This window comes from Vigna radiata, chromosome 8 (genome assembly GCF_000741045.1).
Source record: "Vigna radiata var. radiata cultivar VC1973A chromosome 8, Vradiata_ver6, whole genome shotgun sequence".
Classification (NCBI taxonomy): Eukaryota; Viridiplantae; Streptophyta; class Magnoliopsida; order Fabales; family Fabaceae; genus Vigna; species Vigna radiata.
Window position 1 is genome coordinate 36,500,395 of NC_028358.1, and position 7,566 is coordinate 36,507,960.

General features: G+C 35.2%; 1 pseudogene; it reads left to right on the plus strand.

Annotated features, from left to right (window-relative positions):
- Positions 1 to 5,526: 5,526 nt before the first annotated feature.
- On the plus strand, positions 5,527 to 6,234 carry LOC106770607 (annotated as a pseudogene).
- Positions 6,235 to 7,566: the final 1,332 nt, after the last annotated feature.

The window sequence follows — 7,566 nt, forward strand, 5'->3', positions numbered from 1 at the left end:
ATCTTTGGCTCTATCGAACATACAGGGAATTGGAGGTAGCATTCCACCGATGTTAAGTCATGGACTGGTTCCTTCAGCCCTTTTTCTATGTGTTGGTGTTCTATATGACCGACATAAGACTTGACTTGTTAGATATTACGGAGGGTTAGTGAGCACCATGCTGAATCTCTCTACCATTTCCTTCTCTTCCACTTTGGCCAATATGAGTTCACCTGGTACTAGCAGCTTTATCGGGAAATTTCCCATTTCAGTAGGAGCTTTCCAAAGAAATAGCTTAGTAGCCACATTAGCAGCGCTTGGGATGATTTTAGGCGCGGCGTATTCCCTTTGGCTATATAATCGTGTGGTTTCTGGAAATTTAAAAGTCGATTTCCAGCACCTGATATATAATAATCCCACATAGTTTGATGTATGAAAGAGATTCTTAGGGAATTAGAATTAGGGAATGATAATTTTGTGAGTTGGAAAGAGAGAAATTGTTGATGTGGCAAAAAGTTGATGCTTTTGATGTTATCTTGTAACTATCGAACGAGTGGAGAAAGACGTGAACATGTTAACAAAAATGGTTAATAAGATCCATCAAGAAGGAAAAATCAAACCATGAAAATATACATGATTGGTTTATACTCTGTAGTCAATATTTTATTGAACCCATTTTCTTGGTTTAGGGTTAATGTACTTAATTACTGGTTACAACTATATATGTCATAAATGGAAACTGCATTTTGATTGAAATGATTTGGTATAAGAACTAATTGATAGCAATCTTTTGCTTGGGTTCTCTGATATTTTTGTTTTGACATTATGAGAGGTATTAGATGTTGTCATATAGTATCTTTTACTAACTCAATTAAATCATTTCTCTTTCAATAAGTTTTAGCATTTGTATGGTAAGAAGCACAATTTACCTTTTTTTTATCACAATTTTCCATTTTACTTCTCTATTTTCAGAGTAAAGCATCAGATTTTACATTAAATATGTATGTAATTACTGGTTCAATTGTGGAAGTTTTTTTTATCTGTATTAAATATGTTGAAATTATGTCAGCCTATCAGCAGTGTTACAACTGTATCAACCTCCAATTCCAACCCAACTTATGATCTTCCAGTGCAGACTCAGTGAGTCTATCTTTAAGGAGGTCGATTTCTATACTAGCTAGCCACATTTTTCTTTATTTATTTTATCCAATTTTGCAGGGCAGCCAACAACATCACATTTAGCACGGATGCCCCAACTACCTAGTATGGTTTTTTTCTCTACATTTTTCTAAAGATACTGTCAATAAATTCTACTGAGTGAATAACAATGAATTATGGTCTGGATCTTTAGTTCAATAAGAACAATTTGTCATACTTTGAATTTTAATATTTAGTGTTATGGTTTGACTTTTCTCATGATTGCTGCAACTGTTTTAATCAAAGGAATTAGTTTGATCAAGACATGATACCTGAAGCAGTCTATTTTTTTATTCAAATAATTTCGCTGAATCTCTAGGGGGTTCATTTGGTTATTGTAGTAATGATTAAGTAAAATTTGATATTTGTTGATCCTAGTAATTACGTAATGTAAGATGTAAAAGTCCAAAATAAATATATATATTTTACATTAAAAAGAAAATGGGGATAAAAATTTAATCAAGGTAAAAAAAGGTTTATTGGGCCCTAATTGGAGGCAGTTAGGCCCATCAGACTATAGGCGCATGATCTTTGCAGGAGTCTTTCTCCAAAAGTGAGTTTCTCATTCTGCCAAATTTCCTTTTCTTTTTCTAGAAAACAAAAAACCCTTTTTGTCCTAAAACATTTTCTCTGCCTTTTCTCTAAATTCCCAGTAAATTTAACCGTTCAATCTTTGAATAGGTGGTGCTCAAACGTTCACCGTTTCGAAAGCTCCGTAACGGACCGAACAATTTCTTGTTTCTACCGGTAAGTCATCTTTCCCCTTTTCTCCACCGTTTCTAGAACCTAGGGCATTTATATTTTACTGAATGCATGCCACTAGAAGTGTTCTACTTCAAATTTGTGGTAATTTCTAGTCTAAAAGCTAATTCTATCATCATTAGATGATTTATAGGGCGTCTTTGAAATTTACTGTGAGGAGCACGGTTTAGAGCGTCCCTGTCAAATGAACTGTGAAGTTTTTCCAGGGGAGCAATTTGAATAAATTCTAGTGTTAGTGTTTGTTATTGATTTGTGCCTCCATATTACGAGTCGTTACAGTGGAGTTTTAAAAAAAAAATATTATACGTTGTTGGGTTTAGAATTTAAGCAATAAAGTGGATGCAGTAAGGAGGACTTGCATGGCTGCTTATGTCTCGGTTTTGCAACAGAGAGAGGAAATAGAATGGGGTTGTGAAGTTGGAAAGGAAAGATAAAAAAAAGAGTTGTGTTTTGCATATAAAGTGTACTTGGGTGGTATTTTTCACGTAAAACAATAAATGGAGGAAAGAAATGATTTAGTTGTTGGTCTGTAAACTTTTTTTTAGCATTGGAAAAAGAATCGGATGGGTCCCACTTTATAATTCTTAGAAAGGATTTCATCTTAGGATAGGTATGTTTAAGCTAGACTTCCAGAAGTTAGAATTGTTTATTCCTTTATTCTCGGTTAGATTTCTTGGAAATAAGTAGGTAGATTTTATGGATGGGGTACATTTTTTTTTTAAGTTTAAAAAAAATAAATAAAGCAAAATGAATGAAAAGGTAAGTTGGGTTCTCTTTCTTAGTATAAAATGAAAAGATAAGGATTTACATTGCACTAGAAAAGTTTAGCATAATAATATATTATATTTTATGTATATTAGGGTGATGTATAATGTTGGGAGCTTTGAAATGGTATGTCTATCCCTACACTCAAAGCATTGTTCATACTCAAATAGAGAAGAACAGTGTGAGTGGTGAGAGTAGAGGGAGGTCCTTGTCTATAGTCTTGGAGTTTAGACATAGACAGATTGGGGGATTTACCTTGCATAGTGTTGGGGATGTGTCAGTTGAACTATGCAAGTGCAAAGACGACCAATAGTTAGACAGTTATACAAAATCCGGATGAGTCGTGTTGAATATTTGATGCATGTTTTGAATGGTATGTCTTGCTTATTCTTTTTTTTATTTGTAATTAAGCATGATGATATTGATTGACTGTACTATATGTATGTTGTTTGTTTTTCTAGCTCACCCTTGCTTTTGTGTGTTGTATGTTGCTTGGGTATGCTTTCTCTTGCGATGATCATCCTTTTGGATGAGAGCAGATATGGTTGAGGAGGTCCCCTTGGAGCAAGTATTAGAGGACGTTGATGTTGCTGCTTAGCCCTCTTTAGGATTTCATTTATTTAGCTTATGTTATTTTGAAATACTTATTAGATTATTTTGAAATACTTTTCAATTATTAAAGTTTTAAACTAGGTCATTCTGGATGACTGTAATCCTCTAATTAATCGTACTTTATACTCTAACTGTTCTCTTTATTTGGATGATGACATCTATATTATATGATTGAGGTTATTATATATTTGGGATGTCACATAAGATGTTTTGTCGCTGCTTTTATTATAACCGTGGTGTTATCTTTCTTTTTCTTTTGGCCTGTAAACATTGTTGGGATGAGTTGTTTCTTTTATTTACAATGTTCCCTTTCCTATCATCAAAAAGCCCTCTAAATATTGTCTCTTCGTCATTTTTTCAGGTGTTTCTGCAGACACTTATGATCAGGTTGTGTCGAATTTATTACTTGCTAGTAGTAATCTTGAGCAGACTATTCAACAAATCATGGTCCTGGGCGGTGGAAATTGAGACAGAGACACTGTTAGTCGTGCTCTTCGGGTAGCTAATAATAACCCAGAGTGGGCTATTGATATTTTGTTAATGAGTATCATTCTCAATATTTATAACAGTAAACCTATGTAATCAACATCTTTTTAATTTTTATCTATGACCAATAAGTTGTATGAATCGTATTAATATTAATATGTTGCTCTGTAATGCTAGCTTTCTCTGCTAACTGTAATTGTGTGCCACGTTGCTCTTTCCTATGGACTGGAATCAGACCTCAACTTCCATAACCATTGTAAAATCAACTCCATCACGGCGATTCCGACCACCACAACAAGAATCTCTCTCTGTTTCGCACTCCTTAGGGTTCTCTTCTTTGTTTTTCTGATGTTGCAATTGGAGGGGTTAGAATCTTTGTTTTCAAATTAGATGAAACTTGCGAGCAAATGAATGGAAGAACTGTGTGGCAAAGTTTAGGGTTAGGGTTCGAAGGATTCTTCGAATTGGGTCTATGTGTGATGGTTGCATGGTGTTAAATCTGGTTTCTGCAGGTCTGATTTTGGTTGTAGGTGGTGGTGCATCTGGGAAGAAGATGATTGTGAAGATGCGAGGAAAGAGATCGTGTTTTACGATTGGGGTTTGATGGTGAACGCGAGAACGGAGATGTTTCGGTGCGAAAAGAATGCCGGTGGTGAGCAAGAAAAGGCATTGGCGGCATGGTGATGATGAACGGTGGCGCGTCGGCTTGCGTCTGGTCTCGCGATGGCGGCGGCGTGCTAAGGAGACGGTGATATGCATTGACGGAGAACTTTCCTGATGCGAGTATGGCGGAGGCGCGAGCTTGTGGTGGTCGGTGATGGCTGAGATCGCTTCTGTGGTGGCAACCTTTTGGTGGTGTGTGCGTGGTGGCCGGTGAGCATGAAGTTGGCAGTGGCTGGGGAGAAGATGGTGGAGGAGGGTTAGGGTTTCTGTTGGAGATTGTAAAACGTGGCACACACCTGGCTCACCATTAGTCACATCATACAAAAATTTAACGTCGTCCAATTTTAAGGACTAATTGTAATAGTTTCAGAACTAAGAGGATCAAATGCCATCAATGTTTTGAGTAGGGACTAAAACCAAAAATCAGTAATACTTAAGGGACTAAAAACATATTCAACCCAAAATTAAATTATAAACTCAACAACCCAAAATTAAATTATAAACTCAACACTACAAGTGCATTGTGCAGGTAACATTTGACTTCTTTTTTGTTTAATAATTGGAAAATGATATTTTGATACCAATTTTTTGACACTATTTTGACATTGCACACGTGTCAAAATGTGGTTGGACGATTTCAAATTAAAAAAAAAAACTTTGGTTTTTCTCTTCCAAATATGTCCTTGTCTCAGCTTTTTTAATTTGAAATCGTCCAACCACATTTTGACACGTGTACAGTGTCAAAAATTGGTGTCAAAATATCATTTTTCTTAGCTTTACGTCAAAGCTGAAAGGAAAAATAAATTAAGCATTTAAAAAATTCACATTTGAATTCCGTACTTTGACAACTTTAAAAGTGAGATTTTGACGACATTTTTGAAAAGTTCACAGTCTCCTCCTTATAATTTGGTTCGACAAGTTCCACATTCCACAACAGAAGGCAAGAGAATTCAATTACAATCACAAATAAAAGCAAGTTTTCGTTTCTCTCACTCTCTAAACCATCTATATATAAACATTTATTGGAGTGAAATTATTGAACTGAAATAGAGATAAAGAAATATGGGCGGTTTCACTGAGAAACAAGAGGAATTGGTTAATAGCTCATGAGAGGTATTCAAGGGAAAACTTTTCTCAAAATAGTGTTACGTTCTTCAAATTGTAAGTTCTGATTCTTATTATTATATGAATTTGTGAGTTGGTGTTTGTGAGTGTTTTGGTTTGATTAAATAAAAGGGTATTGGAGAAGGAACCAGGAGCAAAGGACTTGTTCTCATTTCTAGCTAATGGAGTAGATCCCAATAATCCTAAGATGGCTGCCCATGCTGAAAAGCTTTTTGGAACGGTAAACTCATCCAACTAATTAATAACATGTCTTTTATGTGTACTACTTTTCGTGTCACATATGATGTTTTTTGAATTGCAGGTACGAGACGCAGCTGTTCAACTTAAAACAAAGGGAGAAGTGGTGGCCGAACCCAAACTTGGTTCTGTCCATACTGGAAAAAAAAGTCACCGATCATCAATTTGAGGTACTTATGATGAATAATAAATCATGGATAAGCATTAATCATTTGCGAAAGTTTTATCTGAAAAACATAGAACTGATTATATAATCGATTGGTATAGGTGATTAAACAAGCACTGCTGAAAACAATAAAGGAAGCACTTGGAGACAAATGGAACCAAGAACTGAACGATGCATGGGAACAAGCCTACATTGCTATGGCATCAGCAATTGTAAGAAGACAATGGTTTAAGATCTATTAATATGAAGTCTAATTAATAAACTTTATTTCGCTCAAATTTTCTATTAATTTCTTCATAAGTTATATCAAGTAGAATATTTTGTATTTGGCTAAACATTCTTCATTCTTTTTTTTCTCTGTGAATAACAAATCGATGCTTTACAAACGAGTTCAAAGTATTGTATAGTGTAATGAATTAGTTTTTGTTATTATTTAAGCATTCTCTTACACTTAAATTCTAATATTTAAGCAAGAATTTTCAAATAAGATATTGGAATTATTTTATTCCCTGTTCATATCTGTGCATTTATGTTCATATATTTATATACTTATATTCCTTTTTTATATTGCTCTGAACAATTATATATATCAATTGTACTCTCTCCTTATCATTCAATAAGAAATACAATATTTCATTCTTTCTTCTTTTCTAACATGGTATCAGAGCCATGGTTAAAGCCTATCCTAGCGAGTTCTAAGTGGGCATTTCTCTTTCTATTCCACCCGTTGTCGGGCCGCTATTGGACCACCCAATTTCTACCATCACGCACGAGATGTCTATATCTCGGCGTGAAGGGGGTGTGTTGGAAGTCCCACATCGACTAGAGATAAGGCCAATTGATAATATATAAGTGAGGTGCAAACCTCACCTTACAAGCCGGTTTTGTGGGGTTGAGTTAGGCCTAAAACCCACTTCTAACATGTAAATAATGCTTTTTTACATGGGGATCTAGATGAAGAGGTATACATGTCTGTTCTTCTTGGCTACAAAACAGAAAAACCAGGCCAAGTTTGCAAGTTGTTGAAGTCTTTATATGGACTCAAGCAGGCCTCTAGACAATGGAATTACAAGTTGACAACTACTTTACTTTCTTTGGGCTACATACAATCAAAATCAGATTATTCACTTTTTGTCAAAAGTGATTCTGCTCATATCACCATCTTACTTGTTTATGTAGATGATATAGTTTTGGCAGGTGATGACATCCAGGAAATCTAAATTGTGAAGGCTCTATTGAATGCAAAGTTCAAAATTAAAGACCTAGGCCAACTCAAGTATTTTCTAGGCTTAGAAATTGCAAGATCTCAACAGGGCATTAATTTGTCACAAAGGAAGTATGCTCTAGAGTTACTAGAAGATGCAGGATTGTTGGGATGTCAACCTGTTTCTACCTCCATACAGCCAGACACAAAATTCTCCAAGACAGAAGGAAAACCCTATTCAGGTGTGCAAGCCTATAGAAGACTTCTTGGCAGGTTATTATATCTAACCAACACAAGACCAGATTTATGTTTTGTTGTTAGTACTCTCAGTCAATTTCTTTCCAATCCTTTGGAAGATCATTATGCAGCA